This window comes from Caretta caretta, chromosome 11 (assembly GCF_965140235.1).
Source record: "Caretta caretta isolate rCarCar2 chromosome 11, rCarCar1.hap1, whole genome shotgun sequence".
In the NCBI taxonomy this organism is placed as follows: domain Eukaryota; kingdom Metazoa; phylum Chordata; order Testudines; family Cheloniidae; genus Caretta; species Caretta caretta.
In genome coordinates this window covers 77,079,084-77,095,125 of record NC_134216.1, presented here as the reverse complement: position 1 = coordinate 77,095,125, position 16,042 = coordinate 77,079,084, and the positions used below count along the sequence as shown (strand labels likewise).

Genomic DNA, 16,042 nt, shown 5'->3' with positions numbered 1-16,042 from the left:
GGTGGGGCCCCCACTTCTCTGGAGCTTTGCTTCCAGCGCTCGAAAGTTGACCACGAGCCCATGGGCCTCCGGCGGGGAGACCCGCCCCACATCCCCGGCGTTTCCCCCCCGCATGGACGGCCTTTTCGGGGAGGCTCAGCCTCCCGTGGCCTTTTATACGGGCTGCCCGTGCTCAGCTCCTTCCACACGCTGGAGAGGAGCAGCACCCAGGGGTGGGGCTGAGCCGGGGGGCGCTGGGTGAGGGGCAGAGGGCTCGGAAGCTGAGACCGCAGGGACACAGCGTGAGGCACCATCCCAGGCATCCCCATGAAAGGAGCAGAACAGGGTTTACCTGGGGTGGGGAGTGTATGGAGAGCGTCTCAGGGTCGGTGGAGATGTATTGCCCTGGTGAGCAAGTGTGGCTAAAACACAGGCCTCGCTGTGAGCAGGATTTGAACCTGCGCAGGGAAACCCGATTGGATTTCGAGTCCAACCCCTTAACCGCTCGGCCCTCACAGCTGTGAGTGACGTGGCCCCCAGTGGCAGTCTCTACTGGAGTGTCTGGAAGCCGAAGGGAGGGAGCTCTCCACCCTCAACGAGCAGCCGTAGCCATGTTGGCAGGAGAAGCTCTCCCAGCACCATAGCACTGTCCACACCAGCGCTTAGGTCCGTGTAACTTGTGTCACTCGGGGGGTGGCTTATTCACTCCCCGAGCCACATACGTTCTACCGACACAAGGGGGAGTGTAGACGCAGCCTTAGCAGAGACGCGATTAAGATCCACTTCCTGGACACTACTGTGCTAATAAACGATGGTCACATAAACACCACCCTATACCGGAAACCTACTGACCGCTGTTCCTACCTACATGCCTCCAGCTTTCACCCTGACCACACCACACGATCCATAGTCTATAGCCAAGCTCTGCGATACAACCGCATTTGCTCCAACCCCTCAGACAGAGACAAACACCTACAAGATCTCTATCAAGCATTCTTACAACTACAATACCCACCTGCAGAAGTGAAGAAACAGATTGACAGAGCCAGAAGAGTACCAAAAAGTCACCTACTACAGGACAGGCCTAACAAAGAAAATAACAGAACGCCACTAGCCATCACCTTCAGCCCCCAACTAAAACCCCTCCAACATTATTCAGGATCTACAACCTATCCTGAAGGATGACCCAACACTCTCACAAATCTTGGGAGACAGGCCAGTCCTTGCCTACAGACAGCCCCCCAACCTGAAGCAAATACTCACCAACAACCACACACCACACAACAGAACCACTAACCCAGAAACCTATCCTTGCAACAAAGCCCGTTGCCAACTGTGCCCACATATCTATTCAGGGGACACCATCACACGGCCTAATCACATCAGCCACACTATCAGAGGCTCGTTCACCTGCACATCCACCAATGTGATATATGCCATCATGTGCCAGCAAGGCCCCTCTGCCATGTACATTGGCCAAACTGGACAGCCTCTACGTAAAAGAATAAATGGACACAAATCAGATGTCAAGAATTATAACATTCATAAACCAGTCAGAGAACACTTCAATCTCTCTGGTCACGCGATTACAGACATGAAAGTTGCGATATTAAAACAAAAAAACTTCAAATCCAGACTCCAGCGAGAGACTGTTGAACTGGAATTCATTTGCAAATTGGATACAATTAACTTAGGCTTGAATAGAGACTGGGAGTGGCTAAGTCATTATGAAAGGTAACCTATTTCCCCTTGTTTTTTCCTACCCCCCCCCCCCCCGCCTCAGACTTTCTTGTTAAACCCTGGATTTGTGCTGGAAATGGCCCACCTTGATTATCATACACATTGTAAGGAGAGTGATCACTTTAGATAAGCTATTACCTGCAGGAGAGTGGGGTGGGGAGAGAGAAAACCTTTTGTAGTGGTAAACACCCATTTTTTCATGGTTTGTGTGTATGAAAAGATCTTGTGTACTTTCCACAGTATGCATCCGATGAAATGAGCTGTAGCTCACGAAAGCTTATGCTCAAATAAATTGGTTAGTCTCTAAAGTGCCACAAGTCCTCCTTTTCTTTTTACTGATAAAGTTTGCGGATGATACCAAGATGGGAGGGGTTGCAAGTGCTCTGGAGGATAGGATTAAAATTCAAAATGATCTGCACAAACTGGAGAAATGGTCTGAAGTTAACAGGCTGAAATTCAATAAGGACAAATGCAAAGTACTCTCCTTAGGACAGAACAGTCAGCTGCACACATACAGAGCAGGACGTGACAGCCTAGGAAGGAGTACTGCGGAAGGGGATCTGGGGGTCATAGTGGACCACAAGCTAAATATGAGTCAACAGTGTAACCTTGCAAAAAAAGCGAACCTCATCCTGGGCAGGATTTAGCAGGAGTGTTGTAAGCAAGATACAAGACGTAATTCTTCTGCTCTACTCCATGCTGATGTGGCCTCAGCTAAAGTATTGTGTCTAAGTCGGGGCGCCACATTTCGGGAAGGATGTGGACAAATTGGAGAAGGCCTAGAGGAGAGTAACAAAAATGATTAAAGGTCTAGAACAGGGGTTCTCAACCTTTTTCTTTCTGAGGCCACCCACAACATGCCATTAAAATCTCCAGGGCTCAGTGTGGGAGGGGGAGGCTCTGGGCCGGGGAAAGGGGGGAAAACAAGTTTGCATAGGTATAGTTTGACTTCTGTTTTGGGTGGGCAGGGGCCCGTGAGGCTCAAGCCAGCTCCGACGTCGGGGTCTGGGGAGGGTATGCTACATCCACCCCTGACTCACCTCAGCAGGCCACCCGCCTGTCTGGACTTGGGGGGGGCCTACAACCAAAAATTATAACTCAAAGGTGGGGGGGCTGAGCTCAAAAAGTTTGAGGTGCAGGGAGAGGGATAGCTAGGGGCTGTGTGCAGGGGGGTAGCTCAGGGTGCAGGGAGGGAGGTAGCTAGGGGCTGTGTGTGGGCAGAGGGTAGCTCAGGGTGCAGGGAGGAGGTAGCTAGGGGCTGTGTGCTCTCAGGGCTCCCCTGCGCTCCCTGTACCCTGAGGGCTCTGCCAGCCACAAAGCAGCCAGATCCCCCCGCCCAGGCAGCTCTTACCAGCTGCATGAGCAAAGGGGAGCAGCTTCAACCCCCTGCAGCAGCAGGAGACCAGGCAACGCTGCGGCTGCCTGCTCCATGGCACCAGTCAGAGCAGCAGCTGTCCCAGGCTGCCGGACTCTGGCTTCCCACCTCCGACCTAGCCAGGGGGTGGAGAGAGGAGGTGGTGGAGGGGGGGTGTGGAGCTACCCCAGGACTGCCCTGCTCTTGCACTGTAGTTTGGGAGGGGTGTAACACCCCTGTGTTCCCCCAACTCTGCCCATGGGCTCAGGGCTTCTGTCCCTTGGGGAGCACCGGGGCTCGGGGCTCCAGAATTCAGCCCTGCTGCTCCCGGCTTCAGCCCTGCGGGAGGTGCTGGGGTTCGGGCTTTGGATTTTAGCCACGGGGCCCTGCGGCCCCCCTGAAAGGGTTCATGGACCCCCAGTGGGCCACGAACCCCCTGTTGAGAACCGCTGGTCTAGAAAACATGATCTACGAGAAAAGGTTGAAAGAACTGGGTTTGTTTAGTCTGGAGAAGAGAAGGATGAGAGGGGACATGAGAACAGTTTTCAAGTACATAAAAGGTTGTTAGAAGGAGGAGGGAGAAAAATTGTTCTTGTGAATCTCTGAGGACAGGACAAGAAGCAATGGGCTGAAATTGCAGCGAGGGAGGTTTAGGTCGGACGTTAGGAAAAACTTCCTGCCAGCATAGTTAAGCACTGGAACAAATTACCTAGGGAGGTTGTGGAATCTCTGTCATTGTAGGTTCTTAGCAGGATCGACAGTCACCGCTCAGGGATGGTCTAGATGAGGGGTAGTCAATTATTTTTTGTCAAGGTCCAAATTCTTCATCAATGTACAGTCGGGGCCAGACTGCAGAGAAAATCCTTTTAAAAAATAATAATAACGATAATATGTAAATAAAAAGTTTGTGGGGTCCGTTCAAAAGCGTCTGGCAACCCGGATTTGGCCCGTGGTTCGCCTGTTGACAGCCCCTGGTCTAGATAATACAGGAGAATTACGGAGACCTCGGGAATGGAGGTTGTTCGTAACTTTGCCCAAGCCGTTATGGGCTGCTCCTCAGGGCGGAGTGCTCGGAACGGGGGCTCACACTCTGCAGCGGCTGCCCGGCAAGTTTCTGATTCTCGCCCCCTGACTGCAAGGGTGATGCGTGAGGCACCCGGGGGCGCTTTGGCACCAGTGGGTGCGCAGTGCAGGCCGGGGCCCTTTCAAACGCAGCCGCTCCTCCAGAGCGCGGCAGGCGGGCAGGAGTTCGGGCTCCAGCAGCTGACGCTCTCGGCCAGGTTCCAGCAGCAGCTCAGGGAGCTTCTTTCCTGGACTGAGACTAAGGTTGCAGGCTTGTCCTCCTCCCAGCCAGAGGCGGGAAACAGCCCCTGTGGCTCGTGCCGACCCCAGCACTCCTTCTCGGGAGCTCACAGCTGTGCCTGTGAACCTCAGCGTCTTCACCTGTACGTGGCTGGCCTTCCGCGTGGCAAGTAGTGGGTGGGGGTGGAGACAGGCAGCCCCGATGTGCCGAACTGGACGATGCCATGCCGGCACAGCTCAGTATTTGTTGGGTTTTTTGTTTTTCGTCTCCGCTGCTGCCTGACTGCGTACTTCTGGGGCCACGTGGTGTCTGGCTGACGGGTCCGTCTGTAACTCTGGTGTTCGTATTTTTGAGGTTCTACTGTACTTAGTCCTGCCTTGAGTGCAGGGGACGGGACTAGGACGGTCCTTCCAGTGCTGTGATTCCATGGACAGGACTAATGTGAGTTTTTTAATCTGACTTCCTGCATTACACCAACAATATGATTTTATCCAGTAATTCCCGCAGTGGAGGGAATATTCATCCCTACTATTTAAGAGAACACAAAGGATCCACTGATCAAGTTCCAGATCTCCGCTGTATAGTGGTGTGCAGTGAGCCCCTGTGCAGCTGAGCTCCTTGACAGTAGGAAGTATGCATCCCCTGTCAGTGCTCTTTAAATGCTACCCCACACCTTTGCAGTCCAAGACTAGGTCTTTTCAGAAAGAATGCTCTACAGCCACCAAGAAGGGGCCAGGCTTTACCTGAGAGCTAGGTTCATACCGAACCCTGCCTCTGTCAGACATCTTTTACTTCCAAAATCTTCTACTGGACGATTTAGGCATATAAGCATCACTCCTGATCCCTTCCCAGAACCCCACCCCTGAATGCTACATGCACGTAAAGCAAATGTTGACAGATTATCTGTTTTGGTCATGAGCCAGAAACATAGCTAATATTCTGACTCTGCAGCTCTCTCCAGAAAACCATGGCAAGAGAGTTTATTTGTAATGGGAAGAAATAATCTGCATTTTTAAAGTTCTTTGGGACAGTGATAAAAGTCATTTTAGACATGCAAAGTACTATGAACTTGGCACTCTCACACTTCGATGCTTCTGTAGGCTGTACTCATTGCACACACTGAGGGCTCCCGGCTGCCCTCCATTCCCCTCCCCCCCATGTGCCACCCTCCCATCCTCTCTGTTTCACAGATTCCCTGCAGCTGCTCACCCCTCTTTCATGTCACAGGCTCTGTCCCATGTTTCTTCATCTCCCCCAGGCTGGGGCTCTGTGTGCCCTCCGACTTTCCCCTACCACACAGAACTTCTGTATGCCTCCTCTCCCCAGACCAGGGTCCCCTTTTCTCCCCACCATTATTTCTTTTCTTTCTGTCTGAGAGATAAGTCATTGGGGGTGTCACCATTTTAAAATTATTTTGGAAGATGAATGTTCAGCTTTGTAGTTGAGATTCCTCCAACATGGGAGTGACTGTCGAGTGTAGGACCTCTCTTCGTTCAGCCAGTTATTACTGGACAATGTTGCCTCCCCTAATTATCAAAGCTTTACTACTGAGTCACCTGTCTTTATTGGCAGTAACATTCTAATTAATATTTACTCCATTTAACTGTATGGTGATTGCCCAACCACTGTCTAACTCTTGCTTTGGTATAACTCGATTAAAGGGATGATAAACAATTTATTTCTGAATAGTCCCTTGAGCCTGATCATGCAGTCCTTTTGGGAGAGGGATGCAGAGATCCAGCTTTATAAACCAGACTTCTCTGTCTTTTATTCCTGTAACACTACAAATAATTTTGTTTTTTTAAACAGGAGAATAAACCATCCCTCATTCAGACTGGTCCAGAAGCAACCCTGCAGACCCACCTCCTTGTATTTGAGGCCGAGAAATCCAGAAAAGAAAACCGTGTTGTGTGTTTAGAAATGAGAAAGGAACTCTTTCCGAAGCCTACATACAAATGAACTTTTAACTTTGAGGAGACAGAATAAAAACTGGTCCCAGTTACCAGGGAAATCATGTCTTGTTTATACTAATCTGGAATATATATGGGGATGGGCATTACATAAAATCAAATTTTGCATACTACAAATCTGTAAAATGCAAAAGGTGTGTTTAATAGAATTTTCTATATCGTTTCATTAATTTTTTTAGATAAAGAAAAAATATTAAAAATCGTCAGTATTTTTTTCTGTCTTGGTTTCCTTTAAAGGACACGAAGCTTATTCTTACAGCAGCACTTCACTTAACCCTTAAGTACACTCTGACCTGAGAAACCAGCAGTTAGGAGGTACAATGGCAAAGGTTTTGACAGCATGGAAGTGAGTTTAACTCAGCATTTCTCGCATGCGGCCACCAGGGGCTTTCTGTGCAGGCCTAACAGCCTCCTGGGCAGTGGTGGAGAGGCCAAAGCATCAGCCTCTCCCCTTCCCTCCCTGGTGCTCCTGCATGAGCCACCATGCACCGCCTCTGGAGACAGGTGGGGCACAATGCTGCAGGAGCCAGGTGAGTTCTTGACTCACCTGTGGGGTGGGCAGGGCACGTTGGGGCTTGGGCTTCAGCCCTGGGTGAGAACCTGGCCGCAGGGCTTCAGCTGCACGGCTCGAGCCCCAGGCTCTGACCCAGGCTCCGGCCACGTGACCTTGGCCCTGGGCGCTAACCCCTGGCTGTGCAGCAGCAAGTGCTGGCTCCGGGCTCTGGCACCGACCCCCAGCCCTCACCCCGCTCCCTAACCCCAGCCCCAGCCCCAGCCCCAGGGTAGTGGGTGTTGATCCACAGCTCCAGCTGCTCAGCAGCAGCCGCCACCAACCCTGGGCTCCAGCCGCTCGCTCTGGACCCTGGGGGTGCTGCCTCCCAGCTCCAGCCATATGGCAGCAGGGCTCACCATTCTCCCCGACGCCTCCCCGAACCCCCATTTATCGCCCCAGGCCCCACTGCCTTCCCTGGTTCCACCTCTATCCCCCCCATTGCCCCAGACCCCTGCTGCCTCCCTCTCCAAACCCGGGGCTCCCTGAGAAAAGCGAAACAAAGAAACATGCAAGTATCACTTTTCACAGCACACTGACTAGCTACCTGGGAGGCTGTGAAAAGTGATACTTGGATGTTTGTTAGTATCACTTTTCACAAACTCCCAGCTAGCTACTGAGTGTGCTGCGAAAAGCAATATTCAACATACAAATATAATTTTTCATATTATTTGTGAGTCTGAAAAAACCCTACATAAATAAATTACGAGGATTTGGACACGTGTAGGTGCATATTTATTTGTTTTTCCTACAGTTACGTATTTTAGGGAAAAGTGTCAATGCGGCCACCGGCAAGAATTGGTGGGTCACAGTCCGAGGCCACCAAAAAATGTGTTCGGAGAACCCCTGGTTTAAATGTACTAATAGGCAAAATCCAAACCAGCCACGTCTGCCTGAACCTTTTCAGGCAGGACTTCAGGTATCACCCAAAAGATCTTATTTTTCTTTGGTTCCATGTATACATTTGCTCAGATTTTACTTCTCCATTAAAAATGTAACCAATTCCCAGCTGCCTGGCAAGTGAGAGCTGGCTGAGTTTCCATGGTTCTCCCCGCACCCTTATGGGTGTGCTGCCAAGGGAGCAACACACAGGCCGGCAATGAATCTCAAGTGCCTCTAACTTGCCTAGCTCTTCTCAGCCATTTCTCTTGCTGTGAGCTGCCCTCCTTTTGAGCCCCACCAACTTCCTCACATGCAGGAACAGCAGCAGATTGCCATCTTGGAGCAACAGCTGAGGAAGGCGACTTTTCTGTCAGCACTAGAGTGATCTATTGTATTGTGCTCTTCTTAAATAAGCAGGATACTGTGATCGTCCAGTGAGCGTGTCTCAGCTTTAGTTACGTCAAGTGCTTTAAAAGGGGTGATGCGCTGCACTGCGTGGGCTGAGAAAGATCTCATGTGCTCCCCATCATCAATTCTGAGATTTGCACTGATTGGCATTAAGGCTTTTGGGGTGATGGTTCTATGACTCAAACTCAGTGGCTTTGTTTGGTCTACCAGAGTCTGAGGTTGGTGATCTTCGGGGATGGTACAAGCCTTACCTAAGACATTTAAGCGAGTTAGAATGTGGATGGAAGACGATAGAATGAATGACGTGCGAGTTCCTCCCAGTAACAGGGATAGCCGTCTGCCTCTGAACATAGCTCAATTCTTATTGTGCTTAGCACGCTGGAATATGAATGACTGCTATGGGTGGCTGATAATCTATGAACATCATGTAGTAATTCCTGGTTTTTTAAATTATTGTTTTAGCTGGAGGCATGTATAATGTTTGATCAAATACTGTTCAGGGAGAAAGGTATAAAACCATCCAAGTATTTGCTATGTTTAGAGTAGTCATGTTCTGTGGGATACCTTCTGGAAGAACAGTAGTGTGGTTAAGTAATTCGTGTCACATTCTGTGCTGCACCCCTGCACCGAAAAAAGGATTTTCTGCCGCTTACACTATTTGCGGCTTCATTGGGTGAAAATAAAGAAGCAACAGTGGCCAGGTCTGAGTGTCCCTCCTCTAACAAAAATCTTGAAATAGTTCACTGTAAAATTAAAAACCAACTGTGGCTTGTCTTAAGTAATGGTAAGGTGACGTTTAGAAGGAAGCCTCCAGGTGCATCCTCACCTGTTCGTTGATCCAGCACAACTTCCTATACATTAGACTCTTATGACAGTCAGTAACGCTCTCTCTACCTCCACAATAGAGCTATTTAGAAAACGGGAGTTTGTATTCAGTTTGTATGAATGCTGTAATCTGGAAGGCCCAGATCCACAAAGGTATTTTGGTTCTTGACTTCCATTGGATTTCAGTGGAATTTAGGAGCCTAAATTTTACCTTGGTGGATCTGGGCCTAAGTAACTGCAGTTTGACAAACATGAAAGATTAATAATTTGTGCAAAATAAGAAGTAATTAACAAATGAGGACCATCAGAATCCTTGTCTGAGGACTCCTAAAGCTTCAAAATACTTTAATGTTCTTATGAAATAATTCACATCCACTATCATTTCTTTGCCTGTAGTAAATATATTGTCCTTTTTAGTTGGCACACTGTTCTGATCGTTGTCTGTACAGTAATCTTTTGAGTAATTCAGTTCAGTTAGATGTTATCAGTCACCTGGAGTTTCTTCCTCAGAAGCTGTTATGGCTTTCAAGGCTCTTCTCTTCCTTAATCTTTCTGCATTTGTGATTGTCATAGGATGCAATGGGAAAAATCCAGAAAGACTTGAAAGAAAGATTATTGATATTTATAGCTGGAGTTGCAATATGACTGTTCTAGACGCACAGATTCAAAGGCTAAAAGGGAGCGCTGTGATTATCTCATCTGACATCCTATATAACACATGCTATAGAACTTCCCCAAAATAATTCTTAGCATATATATTTCAGAAAAACATCCAATCTCAAGTTAAATTGTCAGTGATGGAGAATTCACGACAACCCTCGGTCAACTGTTCCAATAGTTCATGAGACTTTTAAGAAGTGAGAGTAATTGTCTGTCTCACCAACCCTCTAGTGGCTTGAAGTGCCTTTTACTGCTGTCTTGGCCAGCTTAGCATCTCCATAAATGAAAAAAGAACAGGAGTACTTGTGACACCTTAGAGACTAACAAATTATAGCTCATCTAAATTAGCCTCTTACAGTTTGTATGGCAACTCCCACCTTTTCATGATTTTCTGTATGTGTAGATAGATCTTCTTACTATATATTCCATTCTATTCATCTGATGAAGTGAGCTGTAGCCCATAAAAGCTTATGCTTAATTGAATTTGTTAGTCTCTAAGGTGCCGCAAGTCCTCCCGTTCTTTTTCCGGATACAGACTAACAAGACTGCTACTCTGAAACATCCCATTTCCTGTGGCCAAAAGAAGGGTGATTGCATATATACATATTCTCAAGGATTCATGCAAAGAAATGAAGAAAGAGTCTTTGGTACTCCAAGTATGCAGAGGATCACCAAGGAAAACCTATTGTCTTTTAAGAGAAATAAGCAAAAATCTTGGGAGACAGGCCAGTCCTTGCCTACAGACAGCCCCGCAACCTGAAGCAAATACTCACCAACAACCACATACCACACAACAGAACCACTAACCCAGGAACTTATCCTTGTAACAAAGCCCGTTCCCAATTGTGCCCACATATCTATTCAGGGGACACCATCACAGGGCCTAATAACATCAGCCACACTATCAGAGGCTCTTTCACCTGCACATCCACCAATGTGATATATGCCATCATGTGCCAGCAATGCCCCTCTGCCATTTACATTGGACAAACTGGACAGTCTCTACGTAAAAGAATAAATGGACACAAATCAGATGTCAAGAATTATAACATTCATAAACCAGTCGGAGAACACTTCAATCTCTCTGGTCACGCAATCACAGACATGAAGGTCGCTATCTTAAAACAAACAAACTTCAAATCCAGACTCCAGCGAGAAACTGCTGAATTGGAATTCATTTGCAAATTGGATACTATTAATTTAGGCTTAAATAGAGACTGGGAGTGGCTAAGTCATTATGCAAGGTAGCCTATTTCCCCTTGTTTTTTCCTACCCCCCCCCCCCAGATGTTCTGGTTTAACTTGGATTTAAACTTGGAGAGTGGTCAGTTTGGATGAGCTATTACCAGCAGGAGAGTGAGTTTGTGTGTGTATGGGGGTGGGGAGGGTGTGAGAAAACCTGGATTTGTGCTGGAAATGGCCCACCTTGATTATCATGCACATTGTAGGGAGAGTGGTCACTTTGGATGAGCTATTACCAGCAGGATAGTGAGTTTGTGTGTGTGGTTTTTGGGAGGAGGGTGAGGGGGTGAGAGAACCTGGATTTGTGCAGGAAATGGCCCAACTTGATTATCATGCACATTGTGTAAAGAGTTGTCACTTTGGATGGGCTATCACCAGCAGGAGAGTGAATTTGTGGGGGGGGGGGGGTGGAGGGTGAGAAAACCTGGATTTGTGCTGGAAATGGCCCAACCTGATGATCACTTTAGATAAGCTATTACCAGCAGGACAGTGGGGTGGGAGGAGGTATTGTTTCATATTCTCTGTGTGTATATAAAGTCTGCTGCAGTTTCCACGGTATGCATCCGATGAAGTGAGCTGTAGCTCACGAAAGCTCATGCTCAAATAAATTGGTTAGTCTCTAAGGTGCCACAAGTACTCCTTTTCTTTTTGCGAATACAGACTAACACGGCTGTTACTCTGAAGCAAATAGCTGAGATTGGAAAACACACTAAGTTACCTAGAAGTTTTTCAACCGGTTTTGTGACATGTGCTCCACAACCAATCCAGTGTTTGATTCTCTCGATGTTCAAGCCAACAAGCTTTTCATTGTGGCTATTTGGGAGTGGGTCATAGCAGCCCACTTGCTCGAAATACTTGCTGCCCCGTGCTCGCTTGTTATATGCGGCCACTATACGGAAGAAGGGTCTGTTGGCACAACCACCAAGAGCCAATCGGATAGCTACGTGTCCTCCATGATCATTTTTCATAAGGAGATGAGCTGAAGGGAAGATCAACAGGTGTCACAATAGATTTGATTATAAACAGATGCGTATAGACGTCGAGCCAAAAAATTCCAAAGGCCTTAGAGAAAAGCTTGGTTTCATTTAAAAATCAAGAAAACTGCTGTAACCTTCCCTTACGCAGCAACAATAGATTATTCTTCATGATGGAATCGAAGTCTGTACCTTGCCAGGAGATTGAGGTCTTACAGCAATTTATTTACAATAAAGATGACAGATTTGCTCTACCAACCCTTAAGAGAGTTCAGCGGTGAAGGCTGCACATTCTCCACTAACTGTGATTGATTTAGAGGGATGCAGAAACTGGGGTCTGTCAGTACAACATGGTGTGCACGCACCCCTTAACAAGCCCTGTCTGCACTTACCAAGGTGCACCATGATGACCCTTGAAAGCACCTGAAAGAGGAAAAAGACCATGAAGGAATCCCCTGCCACTCCCAAACACAGAACAAGGGGCTAGCCCACTGCAGCTGTGCCGCTGTAAATGCTATAGGGTAGACATAGCCTGAGTTGACAGAGACGAGAACCTGAAAGTTATACACCGGACCCTCGCTAGAACACGCGTCTATATAACACAAATTCTGATAGAACGTGGTTGCGGATCCCAAATTTAGTAACCGTCATTAACTTTCATTGTAACGCGGTCCCCACTGTAACGCAGTACCCGCTAGAATGCGGGATTTGGCATGGATCCCAAATCCCACATTCTAGTGAGGGTCCAGTGTAGTTTGAAAATCCTGAGGGAAACATGGGAGTTTAGTTGCAAGCCCTGCCCTGGCGCCTGTAGACTCTGTCTCTCATGACCCATGTGCCATGGCGATCCTGGGAATGGAAGTTTCAAAGCACCTGCCCCCACTCCCACTTTTATGCTTTGGGGTTTAGGTAACTTTCAACCTCTTAGGAGCACAGGCAAAATGAAAAGATTTTTTTTTCCCCCTGGTAGCCCTGCTAGGCATCAGCCTCACTGCCGCACCCTGCCTGCTTTTCTGTTTCAATAGCTTTGTTGCTAGGGCAATGCCAACAAGTGCCACATGAGTACATAAAATCACTTGTCATTTTAAGGTAAGAATTCGTTTCCCCATTATATTGGTGTTCTGAGGATTTGGTATTATTTTATATATGTACGTTAAGGCTGTCAATCACAGTTATCTCACACGATTAACTCAAAAAAATCAATCGCGATTAATCACACTTATAACAATAGAATACCAATTGCAATTTATTATGTATTTTTTGATACATTTTCAATACCGATTTCAATTACAACACAGAATACAAAGTGCAGAGTGCTCACTTTATATTATTATTATTTTTTTATTACAAATATATGCTCTGTAAAAATGATAAAACAAAAAAAATAGTATTTTTCAATTCACCTCATACAAGTACTGAAGTGCAAACTCTTTATTGTGAAAGTGTAACAAATGCAGTTGGGTTTTTTCTGATTGCATCACTGCACTCAAAAACAAAACAGTTTAAAACTTTAGCGCCTACAAGTCCACTCAGTCCTACTTCTTATTCTGCCAATCGCTAAGACAAAAGTTTGTTTACAACTGACAGGAGATACTGTTGCCTGCTTCTTATTTACAATGTCACCTGAAAGTGAGAACAGGCGTTCCCATGGCACTTTTGTAGCCGGCGTTGCAAGATATGCCAGATATGCTAAACATTCGTATGCCCCTTCATGCTTCGGCCACCATTCCAGAGGACATATTTCCATGCTGATGATGCTCGTTAAAAAAATAATACATCAATTAAATTTGTGACTGTACTCCTTGGGGGGAGAATTGTAGGTCTCCTGCTCTATTTTACCTGCATTCTGCATATGTTTCATATTACTGCAGTCTTGGATGATGACCCAGCACATATTCGTTTAAGAACGCTTTCACACGTACGTCACCCCGCAGGCTCCGCTCCCCCCCTGTCGCTGTCGCGCCGAGATGATGTCACAGCGCGCGACGCTCCCCCCACCTTCGGAACGGGCCGCGCGGCCGGGGCGGGGGGGCGAAGCCGGGCCCCGCGGGTGACCCTCCATTTCCCATCAGGCATCGCGGTGCACACGCCGTGGCCGCGGCCCGACCCGGCCGTCCCGCTCTCCGGGCGAGGCCCGCTCGGTGCTGGGCTCCCGGGGCTCCGCGCCCCCCAGCAGCGCTGCCCGCCGAGCGCCCCGGGGCCCGGCTGCCGGCCGCGGAACGGACTCGTCCGGCTGGCCGCAGCGCCACGGGGCGCCGGGGGGACAGCTCCCGTCCCGGTGCCCAGGGCCCCTTCGAGCGCCCCCGCCTGACCCCCGGACCCGGGACGGCCGCTGGGGGGCGGGGAGCCCGTTACTTCTTATTCCGGTCCAGATGCCTTGGTCGAGGCATCGTCAAGGTCCAGACTTCAGAGAAAACAATAAAAACTAGTAACAATCCTGATCGTAATAAAACAATCCAAAGATTTCAGGATCTGCTGGACAGCAGCTGGTGGCCCAGCTTTGGCCCGCGGTCTGCCTGTTGGCTGCCCCTGTAATAACCCCCCTGCTTTTACAGTGCTGGTTGAGAGTCACTCCAGGGTAAGGAAGTGGGGTACATGGCTCCCTGGGGGCCTACAAGTCGCCCTTGGGTGTCCAACTCAGGTGGACTTGCTGACGTGAAGCAGGGGTGCTGAAGGCTCTGAGACTCAGAGTCAGGAGGCGGTGAAGCCAGGTGACTTTCCTCCCTGGAAAAAGTGTGACCTTAAGGGGGTTGCCACACTAAAGAGCTCCTCCCAGGGACTGTTCAAGAGCACCAGACCTATGGCAGGGAAACAGCCTGGAGAATGGGATTTTCAAAAGGGCTGAAGCAGGTTAGGCAAGTCCATAGGAGTTAGGTGCTTTGGAGGTTCCCACCAGACACCTAAATACCATTGAAAGTGTGGCCCAAAGTGCTTAAACACGAGGGCCCTGACGCTCAGCTGGTGTCAGTCAGGGAGGCTGAGAATCCGTGATAACGTCTCCTGTTAACCAAGAGCATCAGCCCCTGCGCTCAGACAGCCAGGGAGAAAACCCAGCCCAGGCAGGGCCAGCTCCCCTCACACCTGGCCCAGCCCCACGTTCCCCACAAGGGCCTGGAGGGGCTTCTCCCAGGGATTAGCGAGGGGCCCATTCTCCAGGCCCAGCTTCTCCTCAGCTTCTCCTCTCAGCCTCCAAGGGGCCTGGTCACTCCCCGTGGGGTGGGGGTTCTGGGACCGGGACACTGCCCCACGAGGGCCTGGGCTGGGACACTCAGCTCTTTCCCCACAGGCCCTTGGGCCCCCCTCACACGGGACAGGCTTTGCGCCATGTCAGAGCTGGGGCCAGGTCCCAGCTGGGCCCTCGGGGTGACAGGCCCCCAGCCCCATTAATGATCCCCCAAGCCAGCCTGGTCCCAGGGAGGGTTCTCCAGCCCAGAGCTGTGGGGCACTCCCCTTCCCAGGGTGGGTCACACAGACACAGCGGCAGCAGCCCCAGGGCTATGGGGATGGAGGGGGGCTGGATCCAGAGGGTGAGACCGTCCCACGGTCGGGATGCTGGGTCTGCTGCCTGGGCTCTGAGCCCTGGTCTACACGAGGACTTTAGGTCGAATTTAGCAGCTTTAAATCGATGTAAACCTGCACCTGTCCACACGATGAAGCCCTTTATTTCGACTTAAAGGGCTCTTAAAATTGATTTCCTTACTCCACCCCTGACAAGTGGATCAGCGCTTAAATCGGCCTTGCCGGGTTGAATTTGGGGTACTGTGGACACAATTCGAGGGTATTGGCCTCCGGGAGCTATCCCAGAGTGCTCCATTGTGACTGCTCTGGACAGCACTCTCAACTCAGATGCACGATTGTTTGCCGTTGCTCTGACGGAGGGAGGGGCGACTGAGGACACGGCTTACAGGGTTGGCTTACAGGGAGCTAAAATCAACAAAGGGGGTGGCTTTACATGAAGGAGTATTTCAGGCAGGACTTCACGGAGGGTTCCAATAAGAAATGGTGCACCTAAGTTATTGTTCTTATTGGAACAAGGAGCTTAGTCTGGCCTCTGATTGATACATGGCTAGATTTACCTCGCTGCACCTTCTCTGTGAGTGACTGCAGTGTGACCTAGAGGAATGAGTCCCCTAGACAGGGGGGGAAGCAAATGAGT

The 16,042-nt window shown here is 49.2% G+C and overlaps 1 non-coding gene across 1 annotated transcript; it reads right to left on the bottom strand.

Annotated features, from left to right (window-relative positions):
* Nucleotides 1-416: 416 nt before the first annotated feature.
* On the bottom strand, nucleotides 417-498 carry TRNAS-CGA (transfer RNA serine (anticodon CGA)). The gene has a single exon. It is a non-coding gene; the product is annotated as a tRNA-Ser (tRNA).
* Between the last annotated feature and the right edge of the window lie 15,544 nt (nucleotides 499-16,042).